This window comes from Stenella coeruleoalba (assembly GCF_951394435.1).
Source record: "Stenella coeruleoalba genome assembly, contig: scaffold_49, whole genome shotgun sequence".
In the NCBI taxonomy this organism is placed as follows: Eukaryota; Metazoa; Chordata; class Mammalia; order Artiodactyla; family Delphinidae; genus Stenella; species Stenella coeruleoalba.
The window spans coordinates 692,954-715,205 of record NW_027646118.1 but is presented as its reverse complement, the minus strand read 5'-3'; the positions used below and the strand labels follow the sequence as shown (position 1 = coordinate 715,205).

Genomic DNA, 22,252 nt, shown 5'->3' with positions numbered 1-22,252 from the left:
CACACTAACCCACGCCCTCACACGCACGCTCCCCCTAAAGCTTTGCCGTACCCTCACCTGGACCCTAAACCCTCCCCGTCTCCTAACCCTAACCCTAGCCCGAACCCTAACCCTAACCCTTCCCCGAAGCCTGAAATTCACCCGTCCCCTAATCCTAACCCGTACGCTAACACTAACCCGTGCCCTCACATGCATGCTCCCCCTAAAGTATTGCCGTACCCTCAGCTGGACCCTAAACCGTCCCCGTCCCCCAACCCTAACCCTAGCCCGAACCCTAACCCTAACCCTTCCCCGAAGCCTGACCCTCACCCGTCCCCTAATCCTAACCCGTACGCTAACACTAACCCGCGCCCTCACAAGCACACTCCCCCTAAAGCGTTGCCGTACCCTCACCTGGACCCTAAACCGTCCCCGTCTCCTAACCCTAACCCTAGCCCGAACCCTAACCCTAACCCTTCCCCGAAGCCTGACCCTCACCCGTCCCCTAATCCTAACCCGTACGCTAACACTAACCCGCGCCCTCACATGCATGCTCCCCCTAAAGTGTTGCCGTACCCTCAACTGGACCCTAAACCGTCCCCGTCCCCTAACCCTAACTCTAGCCCGAACCCTAACCCTGACACTTCCCCGAAGCCTGACCCTCACCCGTCCCCTAATCCTATCCCGTACGCTAACACTAACCAGCGCCCTCACACGCACGCTCCCCCTAAAGCGTTGCCGAACCCTCACCTGGACCCTAAACCGTCCCGGTCCCCTAACCCTAACCCTAGCCCGAACCCTAACCCTGACCCTTCCCCAAAGCCTGACCCTCACACGTCCCCTAATCCTAACCCGTAAGCTAACACTTACCCGCGCCCTCACACGCACGCTCCTCCTAAATCGTTGCCGTACCCTCACCTGGACCCTAAACCGTCCCCGTCCCCTAACCCTGACCCTAGCCTGAACCCTAACCCTGACCCTTTCCCGAAGCCTGACCCTCACCCGTCCCCTAATCCTAACCCGTACGCTAACACTAACCCGCGCCCTCACACGCACGCTCCCCCTAAAGCGTTGCCGAATCCTCAGCTGGACCCTAAACCGTCCCCGTCCCTTAACCCTAACCCTAGCCCGAACCCTAACCCTAACCCTTCCCCGAAGCCTGACCCTCACCCGTCCCCTAATCCTAACCCGTACGCTAACACTAACCCGCGCCCTCACACGCACGCTCCCCCTAAAGCGTTGCCGTACCCTCACCTGGACCCTAAACCGTCCCCCTCCCCTAACCCTAACCCTAGCCCGAACCCTAACCCTAACCCTTCCCCGAAGCCTGACCCTCACCCGTCCCCTAATCCTAACCCGTACGCTAACACTAACCTGCGCCCTCACACGCACGCTCCCCCTTAAGCGTTGCTGTACCCTCACCTGGACCCTAAACCGTCCCCGTCCCCTATCCCTAACCCTAGCCTGAACCCTAACCCTGACCCTTCCCCGAAGTCTGACCCTCACACGTCCCCTAATCCTAACCCGTACGCTAACACTAACCCACGCCCTCACACGCACGCTCCCCCTAAAGCGTTGCCGTAGCCTCACCTGGACCCTAAACCGTCCCCATCCCCTAACCCTAACCCTAGCCCGAACCCTAACCCTAACCCTTTCCCGAAGCCTGACCCTCACCCGTCCCCTAATCCTAACCCATACGCTAACACTAACCCGCGCCCTCACACGCACGCTCCCCCTAAAGCGTTGCCGTACCCTCAGCTGGACCATAAACAGTCCCCGTTCCCTAACCCTAACCCTAGCCCGAACCCTAACCCTAACCCTTCCCCGAAGCCTGACCCTCACCCGTCCCCTAATCGTAACCCGTACGCTAACACTAACCCGCGCCCTCACACGCACGCTCCCCCTAAAGCGTTGCCGTACCCTCACCTGGACCCTAAACCGTCCTCGTTCCCTAACCCTAACCCTAGCCCGAACCCTAACCCTAACCCTTCCCCGAAGCCTGACCCTCACCCGTCCCCTAATCGTAACCCGTACGCTAACACTAAGCCGCGCCCTCACACGCACGCTCACCCTAAAGCGTTGCCGTACCCCCACCTGGACCCTAAACCGTCCCTGTCCCCTAACCCTAACCCTAGCCCGAACCCTAACCCTAACCCTTCCCCGAAACCTGACCCTCAACCGTCCCCTAATCCTAACCTGTACACTCACACTAACCCGCGCCCTCAACGCACGCTCCCCCTAAAGCGTTGCCGTACCCTCACCTGGACCCTAAACCGTCCCCGTCCCCTAACCCTAACCCTAGCCCGAACCCTAACCCTAACCCTTCCCCGAAGCCTGACCCTCACCCGTCCCCTAATCCTAACCCGTACGCTCACACTAACCCGCGCCCTCACACGCACGCTCCCCCTAAAGCGTTGCCGTACCCTCACCTGGACCCTAAACCGTCCCCGTCCCCTAACCCTAACCCTAGACCGAACCCTAACCCTAACCCTTCCCCGAAGCCTGACCCTCACCCGTCCCCTAATCCTAACCCGTACACTAACACTAACCCGCGCCCTCACACGCACGCTCCCCCTAAAGCGTTGCCATACCCTCACCTGTACCCTAAACCGTCCCCGTCCCCTAACCCTAACCCTAGCCCGAACCCTAACCCTAACCCTTCCCAGAAGCCTGACCCTCACCCGTCCCCTAATCCTAACCCGTACGCTCACATTAACCCGCGCCCTCACACGCACGCTCCCCCTAAAGCGTTGCCGTACCCTCACCTGGACCCTAAACCGTCCCCGTCCCCTAACCCTAACCCTAGCCCGAACCCTAACCCTAACACTTCCCCGAAGCCTGACCCTCACCAGTCCCCTAATCCTAACCCGTACGCTCACACTAACCCGCGCCGTCACACGCACGCTCCCCCTAAAGCGTTGCCGTACCCTCACCTGGACCCTAAACCGTCCCCGTCCCTTAACCCTAACCCTAGCCCGAACCCTAACCCTAACCCTTCCCCGAAGCCTGACCCTCAACCGTCCCCTAATCCTAACCCGTACGCTAACACTAACCCGCGCCCTCACACGCACGCTCCCCCTAAAGCGTTGCCGTACCCTCACCTGGACCCTAAACCGTCCCCGTCCCCTAACCCTAACCCTAGCCCGAACCCTAACCCTAACCCTTCCCCGAAGCCTGACCATCACCCGTCCCCTAATCCTAACCCGTACGCTAACACTAACCCACACCCTCACACGCACGCTCCCCCTAAAGCGTTGCCGTACCCTCACCTGGACCCTAAACCGTCCCCGTCCCCTAACCCTAACCCTAGCTCGAACCCTAACCCTAACCCTTCCCTGAAGCCTGACCCTCACCCGTCCCCTAATCCTAACCCGTACGCTAACACTAACCCACGCCCTCACACGCACGCTCCCCCTAAAGCGTTGCCGTACCCTCACCTGGACCCTAAACCGTCTCCATCCCCTAACCCTAACCCTAGCCCGAACCCAGCCCTAACCCTTCCCCGAAGCCTGACCCTCACCCGTCCCCTAATCCTAACCCGTACGCTAACACTAACCCGCGCCCTCACACGCACGCTCCCCCTAAAGCGTTGCCGTACCCTCACCTGGACCCTAAACCGTCCCCGTCCCCTAACCCTAACCCTAGCCCGAACCCTAACCCTAACCCTTCCCCGAAGCCTGACCCTCACCCGTCCCCTAATCCTAACCCGTACGCTAACACTAACCTGCGCCCTCACACGCACGCTCCCCCTAAAGCGTTGCCGTACCCTCACCTGGACCCTAAACCGTCCCCGTCCCCTAACCCTAACCCTAGCCCGAACCCTAACCCTAACCCTTCCCCGAAGCCTGACCCTCACCCGTCCCCTAATCCTAACCCGTACGCTAACACTAACCCACACCCTCACACGCACGCTCCCCCTAAAGCGTTGCCGTTCCCTCACCTGGACCCTAAACCGTCCCCGTCCCCTAACCCTAACCCTAGCCCGAACCCTAACCCTAAACCTTCCCCGAAGCCTGACCCTCACCCGTCCCCTAATCCTAACCCGTACGCTAACACTAACCCGCGCCCTCACATGCATGCTCCCCCTAAAGTGTTGCCGTACCCTCAACTGGACCCTAAACCGTCCCCGTCCCCTAACCCTAACTCTAGCCCGAACCCTAACCCTGACACTTCCCCGAAGCCTGACCCTCACCCGTCCCCTAATCCTATCCCGTACGCTAACACTAACCAGCGCCCTCACACGCACGCTCCCCCTAAAGCGTTGCCGTACCCTCACCTGGACGCTAAACCGTCCCGGTCCCCTAAACCTAACCCTAGCCCGAACCCTAACCCTGACCCTTCCCCAAAGCTTGACCCTCACACGTCCCCTAATCCTAACCCGTACGCTAACACTTACCCGCGCCCTCACACGCATGCTCCTCCTAAATCGTTGCCGTACCCTCACCTGGACCCTAAACCGTCCCCGTCCCCTAACCCTAACCCTAGCCCGAACCCTAACCCTGACCCTTTCCCGAAGCGTGACACTCACCTGTCCCCTAATCCTAACCCGTACGCTAACACTAACCCGCGCCCTCACACGCACGCTCCCCCTAAAACGTTGCCGGATCCTCAGCTGGACCCTAAACCGTCCCCGTCCCTTAACCCTAACCCTAGCTCGAACCCTAACCCTAACCCTTCCCCGAAGCCTGACCCTCACCCGTCCCCTAATCCTAACCCGTACGCTAACACTAACCCGCGCCCTCACACGCACGCTCCCCCTAAAGCATTGCCGTACCCTCACCTGGACCCTAAACCGTCCCCCTCCCCTAACCCTAACCCTAGCCCGAACCCTAACCCTAACCCTTCCCCGAAGCCTGACCCTCACCCGTCCCCTAATCCTAACCCGTACGCTAACACTAACCTGCGCCCTCACACGCACGCTCCCCCTAAGGCGTTGCTGTACCCTCACCTGGACCCTAAACCGTCCCTGTCCCCTATCCCTAACCCTAGCCTGAACCCTAACCCTGACCCTTCCCCGAAGCCTGACCCTCACACGTCCCCTAATCCTAACCCGTACGCTAACACTAACCCGCGCCCTCACACGCACGCTCCCCCTAAAGCGTTGCCGTAGCCTCACCTGGACCCTAAACCGTCCCCATCCCCTAACGCTAACCCTAGCCCGAACCCTAACCCTAACCCTTTCCCGAAGCCTGACCCTCACCCGTCCCCTAATCCTAACCCGTACGCTAACGCTAACCCGCGCCCTCACACGCACGCTCCCCCTAAAGCGTTGCCGTACCCTCAGCTGGACCCTAAACAGTCCCCGTTCCCTAACCCTAACCCTAGCCCGAACCCTAACCCTAACACTTCCCCGAAGCCTGACCCTCACCCGTCCCCTAATCGTAACCCGTACGCTAACACTAACCCGCGCCCTCACACGCACGCTCCCCCTAAAGCGTTGCCGTACCCTCACCTGGACCCTAAACCGTCCCCGTCCACTAACCCTAACCCTAGCCCGAACCCTAACCCTAACCCTTCCCCGAAGCCTGACCCCCACCCGTCCCCTAATCGTAACCCGTACGCTAACACTAAGCCGCGCCCTCACACGCACGCTCACCCTAAAGCGTTGCCGTACCCTCACCTGGACCCTAAACCGTCCCTGTCCCCTAACCCTAACCCTAGCCCGAACCCTAACCCTAAACCTTCCCCGAAACCTGACCCTCAACTGTCCCCTAATCCTAACCTGTACACTCACACTAACCCGCGCCCTCAACGCACGCTCCCCCTAAAGCGTTGCCGTACCCTCACCTGGACCCTAAACCGTCCCCGTCCCCTAATCCTAACCCTAGCCCGAACCCTAACCCTAACCCTTCCCCGAAGCCTGACCCTCACCCGTCCCCTAATCCTAAGCCGTACGCTCACACTAACCCGCGCCCTCACACGCACGCTCCCCCTAAAGCGTTGCCGTACCCTCACCTGGACCCTAAACCGTCCCCGTCCCCTAACCCTAACTCTAGCCCGAACCCTAACCCTGACCCTTCCCCGAAGCCTGACCCTCACCCGTCCACTAATCCTATCCCGTACGCTAACACTAACCAGCGCCCTCACACGCACGCTACCCCTAAAGCGTTGCCGTACCCTCACCTGGACCCTAAACCGTCCCCGTCCCCTAACCCTAACCCTAGCCCGAACCCTAACCCTGACCCTTCCCCAAAGCCTGACCCTCACACGTCCCCTAATCCTAACCCGTACGCTAACACTTACCCGCGCCATCACACGCACGCTCCTCCTAAATCGTTGCCGTACCCTCACCTGGACCCTAAACCGTCCCCGTCCCCTAACCCTAACCCTAGCCCGAACCCTAACCCTGACCCTTTCCCGAAGCCTGACCCTCACCTGTCCCCTAATCCTAACCCGTACGCTAACACTAACCCGCGCCCTCACACGCACGCTCCCCCTAAAGCGTTGCCGAACCCTCAGCTGGACCCTAAACCGTCCCCGTCCCTTAACCCTAACCCTAGCCCGAACCCTAACCCTAACCCTTCCCCGAAGCCTGACCCTCACCCGTCCCCTAATCCTAACCCGTACGCTAACACTAAACCGCGCCCTCACACGCATGCTCCCCCTAAAGCGTTGCTGTACCCTCACCTGGACCCTAAACCGTCCCCGTCCCCTATCCCTAACCCTAGCCTGAACCCTAACCCTGACCCTTCCCCGAAACCTGACCCTCACACGTCCCCTAATCCTAACCCGTACGCTAACACAAACCCGCGCCCTCACACACACGCTCCCCCTAAAGCGTTGCCGTACCCTCACCTGGACCCTAAACCGTCCCCATCCCATAACCCTAACCCTAGCCCGAACCCTAACCCTAACACTTTCCCGAAGCCTGACACTCAACCGTCCCCTAATCCTAACCCGTACGCTTACACTAACCCGCGCCCTCCCACGCACGCTCCCCCTAAAGCGTTGCCGTAACCTCAGCTGGACCCTAAACAGTCCCCGTCCTCTAACCCTAACCCTAGCCCGAACCCTAACCCTAACCCTTCCCCGAAGCCTGACCCTCACCCGTCCCCTAATCGTAACCCGTACGCTAACACTAACCCGTGCCCTCACACGCACGCTCCCCCTAAAGCGTTGCCGTACCCTCACCTGGACCCTAAACCGTCCCCGTCCCCTAACCCTAACCCTAGCCCGAACCCTAACCCTAACCCTTCCCCGAAGCCTGACCCTCACCCGTCCCCTAATCGTAACCCGTACGCTAACACGAAGCCGCGCCCTCACACGCACGCTCCCCCTAAAGCGTTGCCGTACCCTCACCTGGACCCTAAACCGTCCCCGTCCCCTAACCCTAACCCTATCCCGAACACTAACCCTAACCCTTCCCCGAAGCCTGACCCTCACCCGTCCCCTAATCGTAACCCGTACGCTAACATTAACCCACGCCCTCACACGCACGCTCCCCCTAAAGCGTTGCCGTACCCTCACCTGGACCCTAAACCGTCCCCGTCCCCTAACCCTAACCCTTGTCCGAACCCTAACCCTAACCCTTCACCGAAGCCTGACCCTCACACGACCCCTAATCCTAACCCGTACGCTAACACTAACCCGCGCCCTCACACGCACGCTCCCCCTAAAGCGTTGCCGTACCCTCACCTGGACCCTAAACCGTCCCCGTCCCCTAACCCTAACCCTAGCCCGAACCCTAACCCTGACACTTCCCTGAAGCCTGACCCTCACCCGTCCCCTAATCCTATCCCGTACGCTAACATTAACCAGCGCCCTCACACGCACGCTCCCCCTAAAGCGTTGCCGTACCCTCACCTGGACCCTAAACGGTCCCCCTCCCCTAACCCTAACCCTAGCCCGAACCCTAACCCTAACCCTTCCCCGAAGCCTGACCCTCACCCGTCCCCTAATCCTAACCCGTACGCTAACACTAACCCGCGCCCTCACACGCACGCTCCCCCTAAAGCGTTGCCGTACCCTCACCTGGACCCTAAACCGTCCCCGTCCCCTAACCCTAACCCTAGCCCGAACACTAACCCTAACCCTTTCCCGAAGCCTGACCCTCACCCGTCCCCTAATGCTAACCCGTACGCTAACACTAACCCGCGCCCTCACACGCACGCTCCCCCTAAAGCGTTGCCGTACCCTCAGCTGGACCCTAAACCGTCCCCGTCCACTAACCCTAACCCTAGCCCGAACCCTAACCCTAACCATTCCCCGAAGCCTGACCCTCACCCGTCCCCTAATCCTAACCCGTACGCTAACACTAACCCACGCCCTCACACGCACGCTCCCCCTAAAGCGTTGCCGTACCCTCACCTGGACCCTAAACCGTCCCCGTCCCCTAACCCTAACCCTAGCCCGAACCCTAACCCTAACCCTTCCCCGAAGCCTGACCCTTACCCGTCCCCTAATCCTAACCCGTACGCTTACACTAACCCGCGCCCCCACATGCACGCTCCCCCTAATGCGTTGCCGTACCCTCAGCTGGACCCTAAACCGTCCCCGTCCCCTAACCCTAACCCTAGCCCGAACCCTAACCCTGACCCTTCCCAGAAGCCTGACCCTCACCCGTCCCCTAATCCTATCACGTACGCTAACACTAACCCGCGCCCTCACACGCACGCTCCCCCTAAAGCGTTGCAGTACCCTCAACTGGACCCTAAACCGTCCCCGTCCCCTAACCCTAACCCTAGCCCGAACCCTAACCCTAACCCTTCCCCGAAGCCTGACCCTCACCCGTCCCCTAATCCTAACCCGTACGCTAACACTAAACCGCGACCTCACACGCACGCTCCCCCTAAAGCATTGCCGTACCCTCACCTGGATCCTAAACCGTCCCCGTCCCCTAACCCTAACCCTAGCCCGAACCCTAACCCTAACCCTTCCCCGAAGCCTGACCCTCACCCGTCCCCTAATCCTAACCCGTACGCTTACACTAACCCGCGCCCTCACACGCACGCTCCCCCTAAAGCGTTGCCATACCCTCACCTGGACTCTAAACCGTCCCCGTCCCCTAACCCTAACCCTAGCCCGAACCCTAACCCTGACCCTTCCCCGAAGCCTGACCCTCACCCGTGCCCTAATCCTAACCCGTACGCTAACACTAACCCGCGCCCTCACACGCACGCTCCCCCTAAAGCGTTGCCGTACCCTCACCTGGACCCTAAACCGTCCCCGTCCCCTAACCCTAACACTAGCCCGAACCCTAACCCTAACCCTTCCCCGAAGCCTGACCCTCACCCGTCCCCTAAATCTAACCCGTACGCTAACACTAACCCGCGCCCTCACACGCACGCTCCCCCTAAAGCGTTGCCGTACCCTCACCTGGACCCTAAACCGTCCCCGTCCCCTAACCCTAACCCTAGCCCGAACCCTAACCCTAACCCTTCCCCGAAGCCTGACCCTCACCCGTCCCCTAATCCTAACCCGTATGCTTACACTAACCCGCGCCCTCACACACACGCTCCCCCTAAAGCATTGCCGTACCCTCACCTGGACCCTAAACCGTCCCCGTCCCCTAAGCCTAACCCTAGCTCTAACCCTAACCCTGACCATTCCCCGAAGCCTGACCCTCACCCGTCCCCTAATCCTAACACTTACGCTAACACTAACCCGCGCCCTCACACGCACGCTCCCCCTAAAGCGTTGCCGTACCCTCACCTGGACCCTAAACCGTCCCCTAACCCTAACCCTAGCCCGAACCCTAGCCCTAACCCTTCCCCGAAGCCTGACCCTCACCCGTCCCCTAATCCTAACCCGTACGCTAACGCTATCCCGCGGCCTCACACGCATGCTCCCCCTAAAGCGTTGCCGTACCCTCACCTGGACCCTAAACCGTCCCCGTCCCCTAACCCTAACCCTAGCCCAAACCCTAACCCTGACCCTTCCCCGAAGCCTGACCCTCACCCTTCCTCTAATCCTATCCCGTACGCTAACACTAACCAGCGCCCTCACACGCACGCTCCCCCTAAAGCGTTGCCGTACCCTCACCTGGACCCTAAACCGTCCCCGTCCCCTAACCCTAGCCCTAGCCCGAACCCTAACCCTAACCCTTCTCCGAAGCCTGACCCTCACCCGTCCCCTAATCCTAAGCCGTACGCTAACACTAACCCGCGCCCTCACACGCACGCTCCCCCTAAAGCGTTGCCGTACCCTCACCTGGACCCTAAACCGTGCCCGTCCCCTAACCCTAACCCTAGACCGAACCCTAACCATTACCCTTCCCCGAAGCCTGACCCTCACCCGTCCCCTAATCCTAAGCCGAACGCTAACACTAACCCGCGCCCTCACACGCACGCTCCCCCTAAAGCGTTGCCGTACCCTCACCTGGACCCTAAACCGTCCCCGTCCCCTAACCCTAACCCTAGCCCGAACCCTCACCCTAACCCTTCCCCGAAGCCTGACCCTCACCCGTCCCCTAATCCTAACCCGTACGCTAACACTAACCCGCGCCCTCACACGCACGCTCCCCCTAAAGCGTTCCCGTACCCTCACCTGGACCCTAAACCGTCCCCGTCCCCTAACCCTAACCCTAGCCCGAACCCTAACCCTAACCCTTCCCCGAAGCCTGACCCTCACCCGTCCCCTAATCCTAACCCGTACGCTAACACTAACCCGCGCCCTCACACGCACGCTCCCCCTAAAGCGTTGCCGTACCCTCACCTGGACCCTAAACCGTCCCCGTCCCCTAACCCTAACCCTAGCCCGAACCCTAACCCTAACCCTTCCCCGAAGCCTGACCCTCACCCGTCCCCTAATCCTAACCCGTACGCTAACACTAACCCGCGCCCTCACACGCACGCTCCCCCTAAAGCGTTGCCGTACCCTCACCTGGACCCTAAACCGTCCCCGTCCCCTAACCCTAACCCTAGCCCGAACCCTAACCCTGACCCTTCCCCGAAGCCTGACCCTCACACGTCCCCTAATCCTAACCCGTACGCTAACACTAACCCGCGCCCTCACACGCACGCTCCCCCTAAAGCGTTGCCGTACCCTCACCTGGACCCTAAACCGTCCCCGTCCCCTAACCCTAACGCTAGCCCAAACCCTAACCCTAACCCTTCCCCGAAGCCTGACCCTCACCCGTCCCCTAATCCTAACACTTACGCTAACACTAAACGGCGCCCTCACACGCACGCTCCCCCTAAAGCGTTGCCGTACCCTCACCTGGACCCTAAACCGTCCCCTAACCCTAACCCTAGCCCGAACCCTAGCCCTAACACTTCCCCGAAGCCTAACCCTCACCCGTCCCCTAATCCTAACCCGTACGCTAACGCTATCCCGCGGCCTCACACGCACGCTCCCCCTAAAGCGTTGCCGTACCCTCACCTGGACCCTAAACCGTCCCCGTCCCCTAACCCTAACCCTAGCCCAAACCCTAACCCTGACCCTTCCCCGAAGCCTGACCCTCACCCGTCCCCTAATCCTATCACGTACGCTAACACTAACCCGCGCCCTCACACGCATGCTCCCCCTAAAGCGTTGCAGTACCCTCAACTGGACCCTAAACCGTCCCCGTCCCCTAACCCTAACCCTAGCCCGAACCCTAACCCTAACCCTTCCCCGAAGCCTGACCCTCACCCGTCCCCTAATCCTAACCCGTACGCTAACACTAACCCGCGCCCTCACACGCACGCTCCCCCTAAAACGTTGCCGTACCCTCACCTGGACCCGAAACCGTCCCCGTCCCCTAACCCTAACCCTAGCCCGAACCCTAACCCTAACCCTTCCCTGAAGCCTGACCCTCACCCGTCCCCTAATCCTAACCCGTACGCTAACACTAACCCGCGCCCTCACACGCACGCTCCCCCTAAAGCGTTGCCGTACCCTCACCTGGACCCGAAACCGTCCCCGTCCCCTAACCCTAACCCTAGCCCGAACCCTAACCCTAACCCTTCCCCGAAGCCTGACCCTCACCCGTCCCCTAATCCTTAGCCGTACGCTAACACTAACCCGCGCCCTCACACGCACGCTCCCCCTAAAGCGTTGCCGTACCCTCACCTGGACCCTAAACCGTCCCCGTCCCCTAACCCTAACCCTAGCCCGAACCCTAACCCTAACCCTTCCCCGAAGCCTGACCCTCACCCGTCCCCTAATCCTAAGCCGTACGCTAACACTAACCCGTGCCCTCACACGCACGCTCCCCCTAAAGCGTTGCCGTACCCTCACCTGGACCCTAAACCGTCCCCGTCCCCTAACCCTAACCCTAGCCCGAACCCTAACCCTAACCCTTCCCCGAAGCCTGACCCTCACCCGTCCCCTAATCCTAAGCCGTACGCTAACACTAACCCGCGCCCTCACACGCACGCTCCCCCTAAAGCGTTGCCGTACCCTCACCTGGACCCTAAACCGTCCCCGTCCCCTAACCCTAACCCTAGCCCGAACCCTAACCCTAACCCTTCACCGAAGCCTGACCCTCACCCGTCCCCTAATCCTAACCCGGACGCTAACACTAACCCGCGCCCTCACAGGCACGCTCCCCCTAAAGCGTTGCCGTACCCTCACCTGGACACTAAACTGTCCCCGTCCGTAACCCTAACCCTAGCCCGAACCCTAACCCTAACCCTTCCCCGAAGCCTGACCCTCACCCGTCCCCTAATCTTAACCCGTACGCTAACACTAACCCGCGCCCTCACACGCACGCTCCCCCTAAAGCGTTGCCGTACCCTCACCTGGACCCTAAACCGTCCCCGTCCCCTAACCCTAACCCTAGCCCGAACCCTAACCCTAACCCTTCCCCGAAGCCTGACCCTCACACGTCCCCTAATCCTAACCCGTATGCTAACACTAACCCGCGCCCTCACACGCACGCTCCCCCTAAAGCGTTGCCGTACCCTCACCTGGACCCTAAACCGTCCCCGTCCCCTAACCCTAACCCTAGACCGAACCCTAACCCTAACCCTTCCCCGAAGCCTGACCCTCACCCGTCCCCTAATCCTAAGCCGTACGCTAACACTAACCCGCGCCCTCACACGCACGCTCCCCCTAAAGCGTTGCCGTACCCTCACCTGGACCCTAAACCGTCCCCGTCCCCTAACCCTAACCCTAGCCCGAACCCTAACCCTAACCCTTCCCCGAAGCCTGACCCTCACCCGTCCCCTAATCCTAACCCGTACGCTAACACTATCACGCGTCCTCACACGCACGCTCCCCCTAAAGCGTTGCCGTACCCTCACCTGGACCCTAAACCGTCCCCGTCCCCTAACCCTAACCCTAGCCCGAACCCTAACCCTAACCCTTCCCCGAAGCCTGACCCTCACCCGTCCCCTAATCCTAAGCCGTACGCTAACACTAACCCGCGCCCTCACACGCACGCTCCCCCTAAAGCGTTCCCGTACCCTCACCTGGACCCTAAACCGTCCCCGTCCCCTAACCCTAACCCTAGCCCGAACCCTAACCCTAACCCTTCCCCGAAGCCTGACCCTCACCCGTCCCCTAATCCTAACCCGTACGCTAACACTAACCAGCACCCTCACACGCACGCTCCCCCTAAAGCGTTGCCGTACCCTCACCTGGACCCTAAACCGTCCCCGTCCCCTAACCCTAACCCTAGCCCGAACCCTAACCCTAACCCTTCCCCGAAGCCTGACCCTCACCCGTCCCCTAATCTTAACCCGTACGCTAACACTAACCCGCGCCCTCACACGCACTCTCCCCCTAAAACGTTGCCGTACACTCACCTGGACCCTAAACCGTCCCCGTCCCCTAACCCTAACCCTAGACCGAACCCTAACCCTAACCCTTCCCCGAAGCCTGTTACCCTCACCCGTCCCCTAATCCTAAGCCGTACGCTAACACTAACCCGCGCCCTCACACGCACGCTCCCCCTAAAGCGTTGCCGTACCCTCACCTGGACCCTAAACCGTCCCCGTCCCCTAACCCTAACCCTAGACCGAACCCTAACCCTAACCCTTCCCCGAAGCCTGACCCTCACCCGTCCCCTAATCCTAAGCCGTACGCTAACACTAACCCGCGCCCTCACACGCACGCTCCCCCTAAAGCGTTGCCGTACCCTCACCTGGACCCGAAACCGTCCCCGTCCCCTAACCCTAACCCTAGCCCGAACCGTAACCCTAACCCTTCCCCGAAGCCTGACCCTCACCCGTCCCGTAATCCTAAGCCGTACGCTAACACTAACCCGCGCCCTCACACGCACGCTCCCCCTAAAACGTTGCCGTACCCTCACCTGGACCCTAAACCGTCCCCGTCCCCTAACCCTAACCCTAGCCCGAACCCTAACCCTAACCCTTCCCCGAAGCCTGACCCTCACCCGTCCCCTAATCATAAGCCGTACGCTAACACTAACCCGCGCCCTCACACGCACGCTCCCCCTAAAGCGTTGCCGTACCCTCACCTGGACCCTAAACCGTCCCCGTCCCCTAACCCTAACCCTAGCCCGAACCCTAATCCTAACCCTTCCCCGAAGCCTGACCCTCACCCGTCACCTAATCCTAAGCCGTACGCTAACACTAACGCGCGCCCTCACACGCACGCTCCCCCTAAAGCGTTGCCGTACCCTCACCTGGACCCTAAACCGTCCCCGTCCCCTAACCCTAACCCTAGCCCGAACCCTAACCCTAACCCTTCCCCGAAGCCTGACCCTCACCCGTCCCCTAATCCTAAGCCGTACGCTAACACTAACCCGCGCCCTCACACGCACGCTCCGCCTAAAGCGTTGCCGTACCCTCACCTGGACCCTAAACCGTCCCCGTCCCCTAATCCTAACCCTAGCCCGAACCCTAACCCTAACCCTTCCCCGAAGCCTGACCCTCACCCGTCCCCTAATCCTAACCCGGACGCTAACACTAACCCGCGCCCTCACACGCACGCTCCCCCTAAAGCGTTGCCGTACCCTCACCTGGACCCTAAACCGTCCCCGTCCCCTAACCCTAACCCTAGCCCGAACCCTAACCCTAACCCTTCCCCGAAGCCTGACCCTCACCCGTCCCCTAATCTTAACCCGTATGCTAACACTAAGCCGCGCCCTCACACGCACGCTCCCCCTAAAGCGTTGCCGTACCCTCACCTGGACCCTAAACCGTCCCCGTCCCCTAACACTAACCCTAGCCCGAACCCTAACCCTAACCCTTCCCCGAAGCCTGACCCTCACCCGTCCCCTAATCCTAACCCGTACGCTAACACTAACCCGCGCCCTCACACGCACGCTCCCCCTAAAGCGTTGCCGTACCCTCACCTGGACCCTAAACCGTCCCCGTCCCCTAACCCTAACCCTAGCCCGAACCCTAACCCTAACCCTTCCCCGAACCCTGACCCTCACCCGTCCCCTAATCCTAACCCGTACGCTAACAATAACCCACGCCCTCAAACGCACGCTCCCCCTAAAGCGTTGCCGTACCCTCACCTGGACCCTAAACCGTCCCCGTCCCCTAACCCTAACCCTAGCCCGAACCCTAACCCTAACCCTTCCCCGAAGCCTGACCCTCACCCGTCCCCTAATCCTAACCCGTACGCTAACACTAACCCGCGCCCTCACACGCACGCTCCCCCTAAAGCGTTGCCGTACCCTCACCTGGACCCGAAACCGTCCCCGTCCCCTAACCCTAACCCTAGCCCGAACCCTAACCCTAACCTTTCCCCGAAGCCTGACCCTCACCCGTCCCCTAATCCTAAGCCGTACGCTAACACTAACGCGCGCCCTCACACGCACGCTCCCCCTAAAGCGTTGCCGTACCCTCACCTGGACCCTAAACCGTCCCCGTCCCCTAACCCTAACCCTAGCCCGAACCCTAACCCTAACCCTTCCCCGAAGCCTGACCCTCACCCGTCCCCTAATCCTAAGCCGTACGCTAACACTAACCCGCGCCCTCACACGCACGCTCCCCCTAAAGCGTTGCCGTACCCTCACCTGGACCCTAAACCGTCCCCTTCCCCTAACCCTAACCCTAGCCCGAACCCTAACCCTAACCCTTCCCCGAAGCCTGACCCTCACCCGTCCCCTAATCCTAACCCGTACGCTAACACTAACCCTCGCCCTCACAGGCACGCTCCCCCTAAAGTGTTGCCGTACCCTCACCTGGACCCTAAACCGTCCCCGTCCCCTAACCCTAACCCTAGCCCGAACCCTAACCCTAACCCTTCCCCAAAGCCTGACCCTCACCCGTCCCCTAATCCTAACCCGTACGCTAACACTAACCCGCGCCCTCACACGCACGCTCCCCCTAAAACGTTGCCGTACCCTCACCTGGACCCTAAACCGTCCCCATCCCCTAACCCTAACCCTAGCCCGAACCCTAACCCTAACCCTTCCCCGAAGCCTGACCCTCACCCGTCCCCTAATCCTAACCCGTACGCTAACACTAACCCGCGCCCTCACACGCAGGCTCCCCCTAAAGCGTTGCCGTACCCTCACCTGGTCCCTAAACCTTCCCCGTCCCCTAACCCTAACCCTAGCCCGAACCCTAACCCTAACCCTTCCCCGAAGCCTGACCCTCACCCGTCCCCTAATCCTAACCCGTACGCTAACACTAACCCGCGCCCTCACACGCACGCTCCCCCTAAAGCGTTGCCGTACCCTCACCTGGACCCTAAACCGTCCCCATCCCCTAACCCTAACCCTAGCCCGAACCCTAACCCTAACCCTTTCCCGAAGCCTGACCCTCACCCGTACCCTAATCCTAAGCCGTACGCTAACACTAACGCGTGCCCTCACACGCACGCTCCCCCTAAAGCGTTGCCGTACCCTAACCTGGACCCTAAACCGTCCCCGTCCGCTAACCCTAACCCTAGCCCGAACCCTAACCCTAACCCTTCCCCGAAGCCTGACCCTCACCGTCACCTAATCCTAACCCGTACGCTAACACTAACCTGGGCCCTCACACGCACGCTCCCCCTAAAGCATTGCCGTACCCTCACCTGGACCCTAAGCCGTCCCCGTCCCCTAACCCTAACCCTAGCCCGAACCCTAACCCTAACCCTTCCCCGAAGCCTGACCCTCACCCGTCCCCTAATCCTAACCCGTACGCTAAAACTAACCCGCGGCCTCACAGGCACGCTCCCCTTAAAGTGTTGCCGTACCCTCACCTGGACCCTAAACCGTCCCCGTCCCCTAACCCTAACCCTAGCCCGAACCCTAACCCTAACCCTTCCCCGAAGCCTGACCCTCACCCGTCCCCTAATCCTAACCCGTACGCTAACACTAACCCTTGCCCTCACACGCACGCTCCCCCTAAAACGTTGCCGTACCCTCACCTGGACCCTAAACCGTCCCCGTCCCCTAACCCTAACCCTAGCCCGAACCCTAACCCTAACCCTTCCCCGAAGCCTGACCCTCACCCGTCCCCTAATCCTAACCCGTACGCTAACACTAACCCGCGCCCTCACACGCACGCTCCCCCTAAAGCGTTGCCGTACCCTCACCTGGTCCCTAAACCGTCCCCGTCCCCTAACCCTAACCCTAGCCCGAACCCTAACCCTAACCCTTCCCCGAAGCCTGACCCTCACCCGTCCCCTAATCCTAACCCGTACGCTAACACTAACCCGCACCCTCACACGCACGCTCCTCCTAAAGCGTTGCCGTACCCTCACCTGGACCCTAAACCGTCCCCGTCCCCTAACCCTAACCCTAGCCCGAACCCTAACCCTAACCCTTCCCCGAAGCCTGACCCTCACCCGTCCCCTAATCCTAACCCGTACGCTAACAATAAACCGCGCCCTCACACGCACGCTCCCCCTAAAGCGTTGCCGTACCCTCACCTGGACCCTAAACCGTCCCCGTCCCCTAACCCTAACCCTAGCCCGAACCCTAACCCTAACCCTTCCCCGAAGCCTGACCCTCACCCGTCCCCTAATCCTAACCCGTACGCTAACACTAACCCGCGCCCTCACACGCACGCTCCCCTTAAAGCGTTGCCGTACCCTCACCTGGACCCGAAACCGTCCCCGTCCCCTAACCCTAACCCTAGCCCGAACCCTAACCCTAACCTTTCCCCGAAGCCTGACCCTCACCCGTCCCCTAATCCTAAGCCGTACGCTAACACTAACGCGCGCCCTCACACGCACGCTCCCCCTAAAGCGTTGCCGTACCCTCACCTGGACCCTAAACCGTCCCCGTCCCCTAACCCTAACCCTAGCCCGAACCCTAACCCTAACACTTGCCCGAAGCCTGACCCTCACCCGTCCCCTAATCCTAAGCCGTACGCTAACACTAACCCGGGCCCTCACACACACGCTCCCCCTAAAGCGTTGCCGTACCCTCACCTGGACCCTAAACCGTCCCCGTCCCCTAACCCTAACCCTAGCCCGAAACCTAACCCTAACACTTCCCTGAAGCCTGACCCTCACCCGTCCCCTAATCCTAACCCGTACGCTAACACTAACCCTCGCCCTCACAGGCACGCTCCCCCTAAAGTGTTGCCGTACCCTCACCTGGACCCTAAACCGTCCCCGTCCCCTAACCCTAACCCTAGCCCGAACCCTAACCCTAACCCTTCCCCGAAGCCTGACCCTCACCCGTCCCCTAATCCTAACCCGTACGCTAACACTAACCCGCGCCCTCACACGCACGCTCCCCCTAAAGCGTTGCCGTACCCTCACCTGGACCCTAAACCGTCCCCATCCCCTAACCCTAACCCTAGCCCGAACCCTAACCCTAACCCTTTCCCGAAGCCTGACCCTCACCCGTACCCTAATCCTAAGCCGTACGCTAACACTAACGCGTGCCCTCACACGCACGCTCCCCCTAAAGCGTTGCCGTACCCTCACCTGGACCCTAAACCGTCCCCGTCCGCTAACCCTAACCCTAGCCCGAACCCTAACCTTAACCCTTCCCCGAAGCCTGACCCTCACCGTCACCTAATCCTAACCCGTACGCTAACACTAACCCGCGCCCTCACACGCACGCTCCCCCTAAAGCATTGCCGTACCCTCACCTGGACCCTAAACCGTCCCCGTCCCCTAGCCCTAACCCTAGCCCGAACCCTAACCCTAACCCTTCCCCGAAGCCTGACCCTCACCCGTCCCCTAATCCTAACCCGTACGCTAAAACTAACCCGCGCCCTCACAGGCACGCTCCCCTTAAAGTGTTGCCGTACCCTCACCTGGACCCTAAACCGTCCCCGTCCCCTAACCCTAACCCTAGCCCGAACCCTAACCCTAACCCTTCCCCGAAGCCTGACCCTCACCCGTCCCCTAATCCTAACCCGTACGCTAACACTAACCCTTGCCCTCACACGCACGCTCCCCCTAAAACGTTGCCGTACCCTCACCTGGACCCTAAACCGTCCCCGTCCCCTAACCCTAACCCTAGCCCGAACCCTAACCCTAACCCTTCCCCGAAGCCTGACCCTCACCCGTCCCCTAATCCTAACCCGTACGCTAACACTAACCCGCGCCCTCACACACACGCTCCCCCGAAAGCGTTGCCGTACCCTCACCTGGACCCTAAACCGTCCCCGTCCCCTAACCATAACCCTAGCCCGAACCCTAACCCTAACCCTTCCCCGAAGCCTGACCCTCACCCGTCCGCTAATCCTAACCCGTACGCTAACACTAACCCGCGCCCTCACACGCACGCTCCCCCTAAAGCGTTGCCGTACCCTCACCTGGGCCGTAAACAGTCCCCATCCCCTAACCCTAACCCTAGCCCGAACCCTAACCCTAACCCTTTCCCGAAGCCTGACCCTCACCCGTCCCCTAATCCTAAGCCGTACGCTAAGAATAATGCGCGCCCTCACACGCACGCTCCCCCTAAAGCGTTGCCGTACCCTCACCTGGACCCTAAACCGTCCCCGTCCCCTAACCCTAACCCTAGCCCGAACCCTAACCCTAACCCTTCCCCGAAGCCTAACCCTCACCCGTCCCCTAATCCTAAGCCATACACTAACACTAACGCACGCCCTCACACGCACGCTCCCCCTAAAGCGTTGCCGTACCCTCACCTGGACCCTAAACCGTCCCCGTCCCCTAACCCTAACCCTAGCCCGAACCCTAACCCTAACCCTTCCCCGAAGCCTGACCCTCACCCGTCCCCTAATCCTAAGCCGTACGCTAACACTAACCCACGCCCTCACACGCACGCTCCCCCTAAAGCGTTGCCGTACCCTCACCTGGACCCTAAACCGTCCCCGTCCCCTAACCCTAACCCTAGCCCGAACCCTAACCCTAACCCTTCCCCGAAGGCTGACCCTCACCCGTCCCCTAATTCTAACCCGTACGCTAACACTAACCCGCGCCCTCACACGCACGCTCCCCCTAAAGCGTTGCCGTACCCTCACCTGGACCGTAAACCGTCCCCGTCCCCTAACCCTAACCCTACCCCGAACCCTAACCCTAACCCTTCCCCGAAGCCTGACCCTCACCCGTCCCCTAATCCTAACCCGTACGCTAACACTAACCCGCGCCGTCACACGCACGCTCCCCCTAAAGCGTTGCTGTACGCTCACCTGGACCCTAAACCGTCCCCGTCCCCTAACCCTAACCCTAGCCCGAACCCTAACCCTAACCCTTCCCCGAAGCCTGACCCACACCCGTTCCCTAATCCTAACCCGTACGCTAACACTAACCCGCGCCCTCACACGCACGCTCCCCCTAAAGCGTTGCCGTACCCTCACCTGGACCCTAAACCGTCCCCGTCCCCTAACCCTAACCCTAGCCCGAACCCTAACCCTAACCCTTCCCCGAAGCCTGACCCTCACCCGTCCCCTAATCCTAACCCGTACGCTAACACTAACCCCCGCCCTCACACGCACGCTCCCCCTAAAGCGTTGCCGTACCCTCACCTGGACCCTAAACCGTCCCCGTCCCCTAACCCTAACCCTAGACCGAACCCTAACCCTAACCCTTCCCCGAAGCCTGACACTCACCCGTCCCCTAATCCTAACCCGTACGCTAACACTAACCCGCGCCCTCACACGCACGCTCCCCCTAAAGCGTTGCCGTACCCTCACCTGGACCCGAAACCGTCCCCGACCCCTAACCCTAACCCTAGCCCGAACCCTAACCCTAACCATTCCCCGAAGCCTGACCCTCACCCGTCCCCTAATCCTAACCCGTACGCTAACACTAACCCACACCCTCACACGCACGCTCCCCCTAAAGCGTTGCCGTACCCTCACCTGGACCCTAAACCGTCCCCGTCCCCTAACCCTAACCCTAGCCCGAACCCTAACCCTAACCCTTCCCCGAAGCCTGACCCTCACCCGTCCCCTAATCGTAACACGTACGCTAACACTAACCCGCGCCCTCACACGCACGCTCCCCCTAAAGCGTTGCCGTACCCTCACCTGGACCCTAAACCGTCCCCGTCCCCTAACCCTAACCCTAGCCCGAACCCTAACCCTAACCCTTCCCCGAAGCCTGACCCTCACCCGTCCGCTAATTCTAACCCGTACGCTAACACTAACCCGCGCCCTCACACGCACGCTCCCCCTAAAGCGTTGCCGTACCCTCACCTGGACCCTAAACCGTCCCCGTCCCCTAACCCTAACCCTAGCCCGAACCCTAACCCTAACACTTCCCCGAAGGCTGACCCTCACCCGTCCCCTAATTCTAACCCGTACGATAACACTAACCCGCGCCCTCACACGCACGCTCCCCCTAAAGCGTTGCCGTACCCTCACCTGGACCCTAAACCGTCCCCGTCCCCTAACCCTAACCCTAGCCCGAACCCTAACCCTAACCCTTCCCCGAAGCCTGACCCTCACCCGTCCCCTAATCCTAACCCGTACGCTAACACTAACCCGCGCCCTCACACGCACGCTCCCCCTAAAGCGTTGCTGTACGCTCACCTGGACCCTAAACCGTCCCCGTCCCCTAACCCTAACCCTAGCCCGAACCCTAACCCTAACCCTTCCCCGAAGCCTGACCCACACCCGTTCCCTAATCCTAACCCGTACGCTAACACTAACCCGCGCCATCACACGCACGCTCCCCCTAAAGCGTTGCCGTACCCTCACCTGGACCCTAAACCGTCCCCGTCCCCTAACCCTAACCCTAGCCCGAACCCTAACCCTAACCCTTCCCCGAAGCCTGACCCTCACCCGTCCCCTAATCCTAACCCGTACGCTAACACTAACCCGCGCCCTCACACGCACGCTCCCCCTAAAGCGTTGCCGTACCCTCACCTGGACCCTAAACCGTCCCCGTCCCCTAACCCTAACCCTAGACCGAACCCTAACCCTAACCCTTCCCCGAAGCCTGACACTCACCCGTCCCCTAATCCTAACCCGTACGCTAACACTAACCCGCGCCCTCACACGCACGCTCCCCCTAAAGCGTTGCCGTACCCTCACCTGGACCCGAAACCGTCCCCGACCCCTAACCCTAA

The 22,252-nt window shown here is 60.7% G+C and overlaps 1 long non-coding RNA gene across 21 annotated transcripts in view; it reads right to left on the bottom strand.

The window, feature by feature from the left end:
• LOC307181315 overlaps nucleotides 1-22,252 on the bottom strand; it is a 2,020,778-nt gene that overhangs the window by 1,313,038 nt on the left and 685,488 nt on the right. The window lies entirely within an intron of this gene.